Raw genomic sequence first — 15,707 nt, 5'->3', positions numbered from 1 at the left:
TCCTTCTCTTGCACATCTACACCAAATTAAAACAAAAGTTAGATCATCGTCAAATTGAGTGAAATAGGAACAGAAAAAATTACGAGAACAAACTAAAAGATAAAGCATGACGATCATAGTGAGAGAGAGATTACGAGAGCAAACTAAAAGGGAAAGCATGGCCATGGCAGAGAGAGAAATCCAAAGAAACTTTTGCATATTCATCGTTTCAAAAACCAATATATTTTTCTTCCACGATATGATTTTAGCATTTGAAATTCACTTCATATAAATAGTACATGAATATTAACTACATTCATACTCTTTCCATACACACAAATTATATATGCATTAATATGCGTTGTTCATACTCTTTCCTTAATTTTATTGCAATTGGAGATATTTATACTCTTTCCTTACCCATAATGTAACCAATCCACGTTTCAATTACAGAAGAAGAGGGGAAAAAGAAAACAATAATTTCGGGAAATTCTCAATAATGCAATTTCCTTGAGTGAATGTTTACATATATAGGCATTTAGAGAAAAAAAAAAAAAAACACAATTTCTATAACAGATTAGATGGGTGTGGTTTTTTTTTTTTTAATACAACAAACATGTAGGTAGAGATTCGACCTCACGATTTTTTGGTTAAAAATATTAGATAGACATGTTTTTTTAGTTGAAATATACTCCAGTTTTACAATTAGATAGGTGTGATTGATTCAACCATATCTCGTAAATTAGTGTTAATTTGAGCATAATGCAACGGATTAAAAGATATCAGTTCTCGAATCTTTATACCTTCATATTATTTAACCTTTAGGATGGAAATCTTTCACATGCATCGTCAAACCACACCTCTCGCACATTTATTTCTCTAACAATTTATACTCTTTCCTTACACATGCATACATGCATATGCAAAATATACATATTTATCTCTCTATCTATCTGGTATGTATATATATATATGTATATATATGTCTGTATGTATATATGTATCTGTATATATATATAAATATGTGATAGGGAGGGCTTGAATCACAAACAAGATCCATCTGAGGCACATTTACTCCATAAATGGTAGATTTTTGCACATTGATGCGTAAGCCTGAAGCTCTTTCAAAACCTTTAATGAGATAAAAAAGGTTCTGGATTTTTGTCTCCTTAGTTATCGAAAATAACAATATGTCATTGGCAAAAAGGAGATGAGATCTATGAAGATTTCTCTGTTGCACATAATAACCTTTGATGAGGCCTTTTCTGAAAGCATGGTCAAGGAGCTGACTAAGATAATCCATTGCCAGAACAAAGAGAAAATGAGACAACGGTCTAGCTCCTTGACGTATACCTTTTGTTGCATTTATTCTCCCCCTTGGTTTGCCATTCACCGAAGAGATACAGCCACGTATCCAATCAAGCCAGTTTTTGTTGAAGCTCTTGTGAGACATGATACTGTGTAAAAAAGACCAATTTAATTTATCAAATGCTTTTTCGATATTCAGCTTTAGAAAATTACCTTTGTGTATTGGTGCAGCGCCAGTGGTAGACAATTTCATTAGCCATTAGAATCGCATCTGTGATCTGTCTGCCTTGGACGAACGCAGGCTGTTTGAAGAGCTATAGTAGAGGGGAGGACTAATTTCAATCTATCGGCAAGAACCTCGCCAAAATTTTATAGATACTGGTGGTTAGAGTTATAAGCCTGAATTCTGACATCTTCTGCTCAAAGATATTCCCTTTCCAGACTTTAATTTCAGCGGAGAGTAGTTTCAGTTTCTTTATGAATGCGTACTTCGGGGCAGTCGTCTAACATGGTGGTAGGAGAATTTTTCAACCCAAACTTGAGAAAGAAGGAATCTGTCGATCCTAGATAAATTTGGAGATTGCCGTTAATCATCTGGGGATCGATAAGATCAGCAAGAGCTCCATTGAATAAGGATTAATTTGTTTTCTATATATCCTATACTTTCAGTTTATAAAACATTAGAGCCCCAATATGAAAACATTAAGTTAATGATAAATCAATTTTTTGTTAAATAATCTTTTATAAAATTACTTAATTGAGAAATTCTTAAAGATACATTAAGGTGAAATTTGACGGAGCAATTTAGAAACATGGTATACATTAGTCTATATTCAATGACGCGACCAAAATATTGCTGAAAGCTAAGTTAAAAAAGACGTAGAATTAGAGACATTGTTAGCGACAAAACGGCGAACATCGCTAAAATCTTTAATAACATTTTTTAGCTTTCAGCGATGTTTTAAGCGTGTCTCTAAAAGTCTTCTTTCTTATAGTGCTGCACTATGAAGAGGTGAACGTTATTCATAAAATTTTACTCATGTGTTGGACTCGAAAGACTCGTAGAATTTTATTACTCATATATAATAACTATTTCATGTGTGTTGGGGAGAGAAAAAGGGCAATATTTCAACCCTTTTTTATACACAAGTAATAACTTTTATTAAAAAAATTTTGGATCCAAAAAATTTTAAGGGCTACAGCAACAAAGTGCATTTCCCGTTTGGTCTCCAATGCATGCTCCATTTCCATATCTTCTTCTAAAGCATAAGTTTTGGCACTCTGCATTTTCATCTGGGCCAGTGCCTGAGCAAGTTGAATCACAAACTAATGGACTTGAATGTCCTACTTTCACTTCCACATCTGCACCAAATTATTAAAAAAAAAAAAAAAAAAGTTAGCTCGAGAGAAAGAAGTCAACCCGAGTAGAGCTCAACTGGTTTAGACACACTTATGTTCAACCAAAAGGTTTGTGAGTTTGAAACTCCACCACACACGTTGTACTAAAAAATAAAATAAATAATTTGAGAGAGAGAGAAAGAGTACGAGTCGGGAGAGACTCGGGAAGTTTTCTAGAATGCTAAGCTGAACCTTTTATATATACTAGTAAGAAACACGTGCGGTGCACGTGAAATTTCATAGTTTTTATTTCAATGTTTAAAAATATAAAATTTAATTAAATAGTTAAAATTTATAATATATTTGGTTTTTTATCTCTAAATGTTTACCTCACCAAGTTTTTTTGTATTTTCAATGTTTATCTCATAAAACAACGTCTCAATAATTCTCATCACCCACTGATGTGGTTAGTGTGACTAAAAATATTATTCTTCAATTGCTTAAATTTTTTTTTAAAAAAACACATATTCAGTGATTTTTCATTTTTTTTCCCTAAACATAACAATAAATAATACAACTTTGTTTCAATTTCTTATTTGAGTCATTGAAAAATAAAATGACAAAAAAAAAAGTGAGAGATAGAGATGCATTCAGGGAAGCCATTCTTTGCCATGTTTGAGTTTCGGTCCAATTCCTTGTCCGAGCTCGTCGGGAATGCCAACCGCACCATGTTCAGATGAATTACTCAAGCTATTTTCATCACCCGATGATCAGCTTACCAAGGAGGAGGTCATTGAGAGAGTCCTCCCGGTTACCAAGTGTCATCCCAAAGTGGATCCGTCCAAGGTGATTCGATCTTATCACTAATTTTCACTTTTTTTATTCTAGTTGATTGAGTCGTTTGGAAAAAAAAACTAAAAAATTGAATATTCGATCAAACAATCTAACTAAATATAAGAAAATACAAGACATTGACTAAAAGAGAAAATTTACATACCGAAAGAGAAAGAAATTCAAGTTTTGATGAAGAAAATGTTGGGAGAAAGAGTAAGAAAAAACTCTTTATATATTTGTAGAAAATAAGAAGTTACGAAACTTTTGAAATTCCTTTTTAATTATAATTCAAAATAAGTTATAACTTTTTAACATAGAAATAAAGAGACAAAATCCTCCATATTCTAACTCTTTATATTCTAACCTATAAGAGGGATAGTTTATTAGAAAGAGAAAATAAATTTGAGAAATGTAAAATTTGTAACAATGGAGATTAAATATTTTAAAAGAAATGAAAAAAAGAGAAAGTGGCGTGGGAGGATGGGAGGGAGGGAAATAGGGAGTGAGAGAGAAAATTTTATAGTTGAAAGACAAAATTATCCTCAAAATATTGAAATTAAAAGGGCAAAATAAGGAGAAAAAGTTTCTCCCTATTACCCCTTTTATATATACTATAGACTATAGATAGTCTTGTAATTTTTAAAATTTATAGGAGCAAAATTAGAAGAAAACGATAAAATTATTTTATAAATATTTTTTGTCACTTATTTGTTTGCTATGCCTCTGAGTACGAGAGTAAAATAAAAGAGAGAGCATGGAGATTGTAGAGTGAGAGAAATTACGAGAGCAAACTAGAAGGGAAAGCACAGCCATCGTAGTGAGAGAAATCCAAAGAAACTTCTGCATATTCATCTTTGAATTATAAACGATATATTTTCTTCTACAATATGCGATTTTAGCTTCTGAAATTCACTAATTTATATAACTCTTTGCTAACACTATTCAATGATATATAAGGCATGAAACCATAGGAGAGTAATATCTCTTTTCATACACATAAATATACAATGCATGCATATTTGTCATAGATGTACAACGCATGCAAAGCATAGCATAGTAATATATGCTAATATTTGTAAAATGGAAATATAAGTAGAGATGTCATTATTTATTTGTAACTTGCTTTATTAGGGTCATAGATTTTGAATTTCTAGCCCCTTATTTGAACCGTCATAATATTTTCGAAAAAATATATTTAATATTTGACTTGGTAATATATGATCATAGGAATTTGACATCGTGACATGCTCAAGTACTAATTCCTTCCTCATGAGTTTAAATCTCTTTTTATTGAAGATATATACCAATTACCACTGAGCTATGCTCGTTTTGACAATATTTATGGATATTGTGTGTATAGCTTTCCTATATTTTTAGATCTTAATCATCTTTTACTAGGTTTTAGAGTTTCACAAAGATGTAAGATTTTTTCTTAGATGTGGTAGTGCCGAGGAAAAGTGGATGGGAACATATAAGGAATCAACTAAAAGAAGGGATATATTGTTTGGGTGAGATCAAAGTTGCAGACTATATATTTTTTTTAATAACTCATAATCGATGTCGCGTGGCTTCTCCAATTGGATCCGGGTGTCACGTACCCAACATCCACCATTCAAGTAAACTTCAAGTTCATTTTCTATTTTTCTTGGGGTGTCGTTGTAGATACCCTATTTGGTCCGACTTATTTTTAATTTTAATTTATATTATTGTACTTTACTTTGTTAAGTTTTGTTTGAATTAAAAAATCACATAAATTTACTTTATTATTAGTTTTAATATAAAGTTTAAATTAACTTAAATTAAAAATGTTAGATTTATTTAAATGTTTTAATTTTATAAAAATGGTTTTGTTTAGATTTTTTTTAATAGATTTTGTTTTATTATTAAAATAAAAAATAGATAAATAAAAATGATTTGTTTTTAAGTAAATAAATTTATTTTAAAAAGATTTTCTTTTAATTAAATAAAGATTTTATTTTAACAAAACGTTTGATTTTTAACCGTTTTTTACTGTTTGATTTTTTCCTAAGGCACGTAATGTGGCATTTCTCCTTCCTTTCCTTCCCCTCTTTTCTCACATGGAGGACACAGTGCAAGAAAATAGTGAAGTCTGGTTAAAGTTTTTTTTTAAGTTCTTTTTAGGGAGAATCGTCTCCCCCTTAAATACTCACTACAAATCCCTCACCTTTTCTTTTCTCTCCCTCTTAAAACTGTCTTTTTCCTCCATAACCACACCACTCCATCTCTTCTCCTTTCATATCCCACCAACCACGAACTCCAGCGACCATGCAGCAGCAGTAACAACCTTCTTCACAGCTTCTTCCAAGTCCGCTGCACTACGGTAACCTCCTCCCCAATGACGTGCTTTAAGTGAGTAAAAAATCTGTTGGAAAGAACTTTTTTATAATAAGAAACCTTTTTTAAAAAAGATCAAAGAAATTTTAAATAAGTTTTGAAAAGAAAATAAGGATTTTGATATTTTAAATTTTGTTTTAAAATAAAAAAGGTTTTTCTTTTTCTAATAAAGAAAGTTTTTTTCTTTTTTTAAATAAATATAAAGTTAATTTTGTTTAAATAAAAGATATTCGTAAAAAAAGGAGTTTTATAAAATAAATCTTGTTTTAAAAAAAATTTTGAATTCTTTTAAATTTCAATTCAAAGTTTAAAAGTTAGTTTTTTATTTAAATTTTTTAACAAGGTTTTTTTTTGTCAACTTTGTTTTATTTTTTAATTAAAAAGAGTCTTCTTATGATGCAGGATTTAAAAAAAAAAAAAAAGATAAAAATAGAGTCTTTCTATAATAAAATCTAATTTTTTAAAAATTTTCTTTTAATGGTTTGGTGGTTATGATTTTGAAAGGAATCTTACCTAGAAAATCAATTTTGACTAAACTTGATTATTTTGTTAAATTTTGAAATAAAAGTTTTTTGTTTTAAAGAATCTGTTTAATTTCAAAATAAAGAAAACATTGTTTTTTTGTTTTAATTTAACAAAATTGGAAAGTTTTTTTTTAGTTTTAAAAAAGAAATTAAAAGTTTTCATTTTATAAATAGATACTATGTTTGCATCTTAGGGTGTTGGCATAGTGATAAGATCTTTGAGTTTTAATATACATGATCTTAGTTCGAATCCTTGCATGTCTTGCTTTTAAAAAGCAATTACCTTCAAGACCTTAGGATATTGACAACCACACTAAAAGTTCTCTTTTCAATAAGATCACCATTCATTTAAACTTTAATTTAAATGATCGAGAGGAAACAATCTTTTTATATCATCTCATTACACCTTTAAAATATCTCTTTGGTTTTTTTTTTTTTAACTATCTTTGTTTTTAATCTTGTTTTGTATATCTTTTTAAGTTTTTTAGTTATAATAAATATATTGATTATTTTAGTTTAGATTTGCAAAAATTCGACTTTAAAGTTCTTTTTTTTTTTTAAGTATTTGAATGATGACGTTTACAAGTTTTTTCTTTTAATTTCATTTGAAATGGTTAGGTTGAAATTTCATTTTGTTATGTAGTTGACAACTTGACAGTACTATTTCATATTAAAATTATAAATTATTGTTATTAACATGTCATATAAAATTATAACGGCATGATAGTAAAAATTGTGTACATTTTCATTTCTTGTATCCTAATAAAAATTTTAATTTCAATGATTTTCATTTGGTTCCAAACGGAATTATAAATTTGGAATCATATCTACTTTTAAAACCATAAAATTTATGATTAATTTCAAGATGTCAAATGAAGCATAAATTTTAGATTTTGTGACAGAGATTAAAAGAGCTACTTGGTACCATACAAGTTGGACGTCTCTCACAATTTAAATTTAAAGAAAAATTAGACGTGGCGCAGTGCCATTTCATTTGGCGTTTCTTCAAGAGACAATCAAGTGTTTATGTGTTTTGGGAGACAACCAACTATTTTTCAAACATTATTTTTTGAAATACTTTGGTTCATGGTATAATTTTGGAATAAGTTTAATAAAAAATAATATAAGAAAAAGTCTCAAATTTTAGGGCTTATTTAGAGTATGCATTTCGTAGCATTTGACATATTTGTTTTTGAAAACTTTTTTTTGATTTTGAATTCTCAAGAAAAAATAGTGTTTCAGATTTTGAATTTGAAATTTGAAACTCTAGAATTACATTAAAAAATTAATAATAAAATTTTTGATAAATATATTATTTCATATTATAAACTAATTTCATTTTTGTTAAAATTAACATGTAAAATATAATATATTATAAATTATACAACATTGTAAAATAATAATTATACAAAGCGTATAGCAAAAATGTTAATAAACTAATTAATATTATTTTAGATCAAACTAAATGTTTAGTTGTTAATTATTTCTAGTTTACAAATATATTGCTAAACACACCTCAACCGTTCTAAATTTCAGATTCAATTATCAAATATGCTACCAAACACTAAAAATAAAAGAATATAATTATGTTTTTCATTGAATCCCTTATTTTTAGATTTATATGGATTGGGCTTGGTCTTTTTCTATGGTGTAAAACTAATCGGCCAGGCTGTCCAAGATTTTTACCCCAAAAAAAAAAAACAAAAATGAAACGAAAAAAACTAGACACATAAAATTGGCATGTCGAGTATGTGTCCAGACATATCCGTGTCCAACATGTGTTTGACATGGATACTCCATATTTGATGAGATTATAGTAGTAAATACGTAATTTGAAGTTCTATTTCAAGAATTTTGTAGCACCTGTAGTTAATAGATTTTTATTTCATTTCTTTAAATTTTTTAATGGTTATATCTTTAAAAGTATATAAACATTACATCAATATAAAAATTGTATATTAGTTATGTTTATCCTTCAAAATTTTGAAAATCTTTAGTGATTTAAATCTCAAAATATTTATAAGGGTAAGAAGAGTGATTTCCCTCTTGCCTCCCTTTTAATATTTCATTACCATTTTAGCTTATATCTAAACAAGTTTAAAAAAAAAAAAGTTTCAATTTTCTATTTTAATGTTTTTCAATCCTATTATTTTCATCTATAAATATTAAAATTATCGATGATAAATTTATTTGACATGATATATACTGAGTTGATAGAAATTTAAAGGATGAAGTAGTAGTTATTTCAATTTAGACGAAGTAGTAGTTATTTCAATTTATATAATATGTGAGTAGTTATTTGATTGATTGATCATATATATGTATACAAATTTAGATCAAACAATATATAAAATATATCATTTTACAAATAATTCTCAAACCCACCCTTATTTGAACTTAAAAAAAGAAAAAAAAAAAGTTCCCTAATTTTATCTTATTTCATGGAAACAACCATGCCAACTAATTCCTAATCAAATTTTATTGTAATAAAATGGTTTTTTTGTAATTCTTTTTAATGCCCAGAATGTATTGATTGATTTATTAGGTATGAAATATTGGATATATGGAATATAACCAAAAACCTTTTTGGAAATTAAAATAACTAACATTCCCTTAACATTTAAAAAAAAAAAAAAAACCCTTAAAGAAATTTACATTAATATTATGTATTAGTGATCATTACTATAAATATGTGGAGTATGAATTACAAAAAATTCATCCCTCTCAGTATCAACAGTTTGAAAGAAACAAAAGCATTAAAATCCAAGAGGGAATATGGCAACTCAGAAGTTTTTTGTGCTGCCGATCGCAGTCGTGATCTTATTTGCTTGTTTTGTTTCATCGAATAACTTAGGTTTCTATTTCTACATCGGTTTCTTCTTCGCTTTCTTTTTTTTCTTTCATTTTTGTATCTTAATCTTTTTGTAGAGCTCGTATTTGTTTTCAATTTTCTGTTTTATGAAAGTTTAGCTTATAAACAATATTTCAAATTAATGTAAAACCATATTTTAGAAACTAAAAGAATTAAATTTTAAAAAACGTGTTTTTATTTTTTAAAATTGACCAAGAACTCTAATGTGATTGTAAACACGATAAAATACATATGAAAAAAATAATAATAAAAACCAGAAGAAGTGACATATTTTTTTAAGATAGAAGACTCTCGACTGCTCACATAACACACATTTTATGGACCAATGTCCAGCTAAAGAGAAACAATCACACCTTATTAGAGAAAACTAGATCTCGTGCATCTCTTTGGGAGGATATCAACATAAATGCGTATGTGTGGCCCTCCAAATCAAATAGGCTTTTATTTAGATATGCAGGTCTCTCGCATACTTCTTAATGGAATGATACTTTCTTAAAAAAAAAAAAAAAAGAAGAAGAAGAAATATTGGTTATCAAATGGAACAACTAATATGTCAACCTAAACATAGCTCACACACTTTTCTCCGATCAAAAAATGGTGAGTTCGAATCCTCACCCCACATATTGTACCAAAAAACAGTATTATTGACGAGAGTTAATATTTGGTGGCATGGCAGGTGAAGGGAAGGGTGTGGAATGCATTGGAGCATGTTTTGAGCCTTATTGGAGTGTTGGATGTTATTATAAATGCAGAGAACATTATAAAGCCAGTGGATCTTGTGTTCCTAAACGAGTTGGCTCTAATGAATCTGTTGTTGTACTGATTGAAACATAAAAAAGGGAATTGGATTATAATCAGAAAAATTTCAGAAATAAAATGATATTATTGCATAGCTATATATGTGGTTTCATGTTATTCCCTTTGTGTGTTTTTTGTCAAGTATGATTATAATAACTCCCATAGTTTTGTAATAAATACATATAGTTAAAATATATATATATATATATGTGGTAGAGTTGGGTTTGGGTCGGTTTAAGTATTTCAGTTTGGCTTTGATGTAGGTGCTTTTAAGAGAAAAAGAAAAACAAGGAGGAAGGTTAACCCAATCGTCAATGAAAGAAATGAGAATAATAGAAAAGAAATAAAGTTGCATGGAGAAGGCCTGAAAAAAATAGGATCATAAAGAATAATTAAATGACTATTGGAGTGAATAAAAGTACTTATTACTATTAAAAGTTAATGGTTACATTTGCCAAAAAAACAATAGAAGTTAAAAAAATCAAACGAAAGTAGCAGTAATAAGGAAGAAAAATAATGAACATAATTTGAAAAAAAAAAAAGAGAAAAGAGAAAGTACATAGTTGTGTCTTGCAAGTATTTAAGAATTATGAAAAAAAAAATTGTAAATATTTTCCATCAACAATATATTAATTATGACAAAATTATGGTGTTGGGCTCAATTCAACGCGAGGACAACGACCGTAGTAAAAATTTAGATGTTATAGGGTCAAAGTTGGGATATGGGATTAAGTTAATAAAATTGTATCACAATATAATGATAAAAAGTATAGTCGTTTAAAGGAAAAAAAATGGTCATGTTATCTATGGGCTATTAAAATAATAGTATTTAATTACTAGTTTCAATTATTAAATGATAAACGAAAGGCTAAATTACAAAAATACCCCTAATCTTTGTTTCAAAAATATCATATCTTTCAATACTACAACCTTTGACTTTTCATAAATATTTTTTAAAAAAATACCCTTTAGAGATCTATTAATATTTTGAACGGAGAGTTGACGTAACAGAATCTGAAACGATGTGATAATATTATAATGAAACTTGTCAGAAACAAGTACATAGCAACTACAACGCAAATTTGACATTTAGTAATAGTAAAAAAATCTATGGGTAGAAACAATGATGGACCTACAATTGTTGTAGTGGTATTTAATTGTTTCAAGGAAGCTTCTGTTAATTGACACGTCATTCTAAATCATATAACGTCAACGTTTTGTTCAAAATATCAATGATAATTTGCTTAAAGTATAATTTTTGAAATGTCAATGATAGTATTGAAAATTTTGAAATGATAGAGGTATTTTTGAAACAGGTACAAAGTTTAGGGTTTTTCTCTTTTGGTAATCTAGCCAAAACTATATAAACGAAAAAAACAATACTTCCCATTTTTCCCATTTATTTTAAGTAGACGAAATAGAAAAAGGTTTTGGCAGAAAAAAAAAATCAATAGAGCTAGACATATTTGTATATGAAATTGCTTGTAATCATAGCTGTAAACTAGGTTGGAAAGACAAGTTTTCTTAGATATAGGAAAATTTTACGTTGGAACTTTATTTATTTATATATCTATATCTTTCCATTCTAAAAATTTAAGGGCTAAACCAGAGAAAAAGGGCAAAATCTTAAATATCATATCTAATATATTTTTTGAATTATAATAAAGTAAGAGTGGCATTATTCTTCCTTTAATTTTGATTTTCGAATGGAAAGTTACTTGTTTTTTAGGGATGCTTCCATGATCCCATAATATAACTACGTACCTCATATTTAGTATCTTATAAATTTAATTCTTCGACAACCATGGTGTGATATGATTTAAAAAGGAAAAAATAAAAAATAAACCTTCTCTCTAGACTGCCTTATTTCTTTTGTATTGGGCAAAAACAAATTAAATTAAGGGGTCTTCATTATTTAACCAGATCAATTTTAATGAAGATATTAGTGAATTAAGAAGAAGGGAGAAGCGGTGGTGGCCCAAAAATAATTATTGGAATTTGGGAATTATGGAGGTGTGGTGGTCTACAATTAAAGTTTTATTTTACTAATTAAAATAATTTCTATTAATTTTTACCATTTATGTAATTTTTCCCTAAATATCATGACATTTATATATCCGTAAAATCAAGACCTCAACATTTTCATCGACATCGACTTAAAACTTGAGCAGGACCTTCACTTTTCCCGATTTATATGAACAATGCACATCACCCAAAATGGGGACTCCACTCCTTTTTTTTCTTTTTTTTTCCTCTTATCAGATCTTTCTTCCACTCTATCCAGAGCAGATCTAGGTTGGGACTGGGGGCTCGAGCTCCCCCCAATTTCCGAAAGTATTGAAAAATATATTGTTGTAAAGTTGGCTATTGGCCCAAGTCTCCTCTCATTGTCCATGGTTTGAATCTCGCTGTCTTCAAGTTGGTAATTTTGTCCTTTAATTTTTATTATTGTTTGCTTAAATAACGGTTTTTTAATTAAGGAACAAATATACAGTGCTGTTATATATGCTATAAACTATTTACTTTTCATTATTTTTTAATTTGATATTATTTCTTGGTGTTAAATATACATAGAAACGAATAAAAAATCTTTTTAATTTTAGTAAATTATTTTTAAAATAATTTATTTCATAAAAATTTCTATAATTCTTATAAAAAGAGAAATTTTGATTTATTATATCAAGTTTCATTTTTTTATTCTATATTTACATATAAAATTAATTTTGTTCTATGTTCTATTGAACAAATAATGAGTTTGGTTCATAAATATTTGATAGTTGTGTTTAAAAAGTATTCCTAACTTTCAATTTTGCATCTAATAGATCCTCAAACTTTCAATTTTATGTTTGATAAATCTTTAACCTATTTGACTTTTCTTTTCTTTTTTTAATTCAAGAATTTATTGGTTCAAAATGACAAGATTGTTCTGTTTGTGTACTATTGTGTAGTTCTGGTAAAAAAAAAATATATATATATATATATATATTATTTAAGTTTAAATATTTATTAGATCTTTTTTAAGTTCAAACTATTAATTAAACATATTATTGAAACTTTAAGGATTTTTTTAATTTAATCAATTTAGAATTAAAATATATAAACTAAATACATATGTTTAAATTATTTTTATATAATTCCTTTTAATATAAAATTACGGATCCATAATTTATAATTGTATTGTTCGAGGCTAAATTGGTAACGTGTATATTAAATTTTATATAAAGCCCTCTTGGACAAAATTTAGATCCACCATTGATTTTGTCCCTCTGCTAAAAAAGGAAAAAACTACTTTTGATGTACATGGCCACATTTGAAAACTCCAAAATATATATATATATATGTTTTGAGGCATATTAAGGTAAGCATGTTTAGGTTAGGTATAAAAATATGGTGGATAAATAGTCCACGTAATTTTATTCATTTTCATATATTTATGGACTCAAGTATATCAACATAAGACATAGAGTTATAATTTGTATTTAAATTATTATTATAAAAAATATTAATGCGAACATAATAAAAATGTCAACAAAATATCATCCATATATAATGTAATATTAATAACAAACCTAACAACAAGAGCATATCTCAATCGTTAAATAAATTTTGAAAACAAGTCGACACCAATCTTTTTCTAGGGTATGATTGACCATCACCATACAACGCCTATAAAAACGATTATGCTGGATTTTGTCTCGGATTACCTAAATTTTTCTTTAAAAAGTTATTAAACAAATAATGTCTTATTTTGCCCCTGTTTCTCCAACATCAAAGTCATGATTCGATAATTAAGCTAGACTTATCCATCAATTTGAGTATATTAAAATTATTTCCAAAATTTATACTCCTGGAATTGGTTAGAGATAAATTCAAATTTTAAAATATAAATACTAACTTGAAAAATACTCCAACACTAAAAATTAAAACATATGTTTGGGAAGGAAATTTTCTAAATAGCAAAGAGATTAATTATTTTATGATATAATAAATTATTGATTTTCTAAAAATAATTATTGATTGACGGACTTCGCCAAGAATTGACACTATAAAAAACCTTAAATTATCCAGACTTTTATTTTTATTACTTTTCCATTTTGTTTTCCATTAAATCCTAATGAACTACAATATTCATAAGATGACCTGAACAAATCTGTCATATCTAAATATATACGTGACTAAGTTATGTGAATTTATAATTACAATGATGAAGTATAATTGTATACAGCAACTGTAAACGTATTAGTAACATTAATATCTTTTATAAGAAAAAATCAATACATGCAAGCAAAAAAGTTTAATAGAGACAAATAATTTTCAGGGACGCACAATGATATTTAATCTTTGATTGTGTCTATATTTAAGAGAGAAAGAAGAGAAAAAGAAACATAATATTTAAATTTATAAATAAAGAATTTAAAAGGAGGAATGTAAAGAAAACAATATATATTATATTTTATTAGTGTATGAACTAAAACGATATTAATAGAGATGTCGAAGTCTCAATTTCATAAAAATTTTGATAGAAATGTTGATGTAGATCGATGGATATTTCTAGAAAAGTTATTAAAATAAAATAAAAAATCGTAAATTTTTTTTATATTAATAAATAAATATTTCCCTCCCTCTAAATGAGTATAATTTGATCAATACTATTATTATGTTTATGTTATCTAGTGAAAATTTGTTAATATTTTCATTTTTTTTTAGATAAAAGATTCTTTTAATTGATTGGGATCTTAGCTTTTCTCCATTTTTATATGTCCAATACACCACCAAAAATGTGGACTCCACAACTCTTTTTTCTCATGCCTTCCACTTTAATCATCTACTACAAAAGTACTTTTAACTCCATTTTTATGTTAGCTGAGGTTTTCCACCCAGATTCGAGGATGAGTCCCACGACGTCAGTTATAGTATTGAATGACCGTCAATACTTCAATCAGGGGACAGAGTCGATTTTGGGTTATAGGAAAAAGTATCCATAGAACAAAATACATTAACATAATTGACGTAAACATAATTTCTTTATTCTCATCGTTGTGTGGGTGTGTTCTGGATCTTAACTTGTATATATTTGCTTGGTGTTCGATGAAATGAATGGATTGAGATTTGGCTGTTGGACACTCGTAGTAGGATACCAAATAAATTAGGTATATGAACCATCGATAATTGTTGGTGTTTTGGTCTCTTCCTTTTACGATCTTAATCTTGCAAGTTTTATTAGTTTCCAATTTTTAGGTTTCAATATAGATATTGTTATTCCTCACATTAGGGATCTTTTCAAATGACTTTAAAAAATTTCTAGTATAGTTTTATAAATATAAGAGATACTCTATTATCATATTTAAGGTTGATGGTTCGATCCTTCACTTCTACCATTATTGTCGAACTAAAAAAAGAATAAGGATTTAAAAGCAAACATATTTTTTAATCATCCAAACATATTTTTTAATCATCCACAATATTAATAGGAAAAAATATAGATCAATCGATACTCGTGTAAGTTCTTTGAACTATTTGATTTTCTTCTTCCCCAGATTAAAAGCAGATAATAACAATAACAAATAAATAAGAGATATGGAAAAAAAAAAGGTTGACACCACAAGGATTATACTATTTCGCCCCCAATCTTGGAACTATGTCCAGTCTTCTATAGAAAAACTCAAGATATCACTATACAATAAGTACCCTAACAATGA

The sequence above is a fragment of the Momordica charantia genome (genome assembly GCF_013281855.1).
Source record: "Momordica charantia cultivar OHB3-1 chromosome 2 unlocalized genomic scaffold, Mcharantia_2.0 BLBB01000002.1, whole genome shotgun sequence".
In the NCBI taxonomy this organism is placed as follows: Eukaryota; Viridiplantae; Streptophyta; class Magnoliopsida; order Cucurbitales; family Cucurbitaceae; genus Momordica; species Momordica charantia.
Note: the sequence above shows the minus strand (reverse complement) of the source record.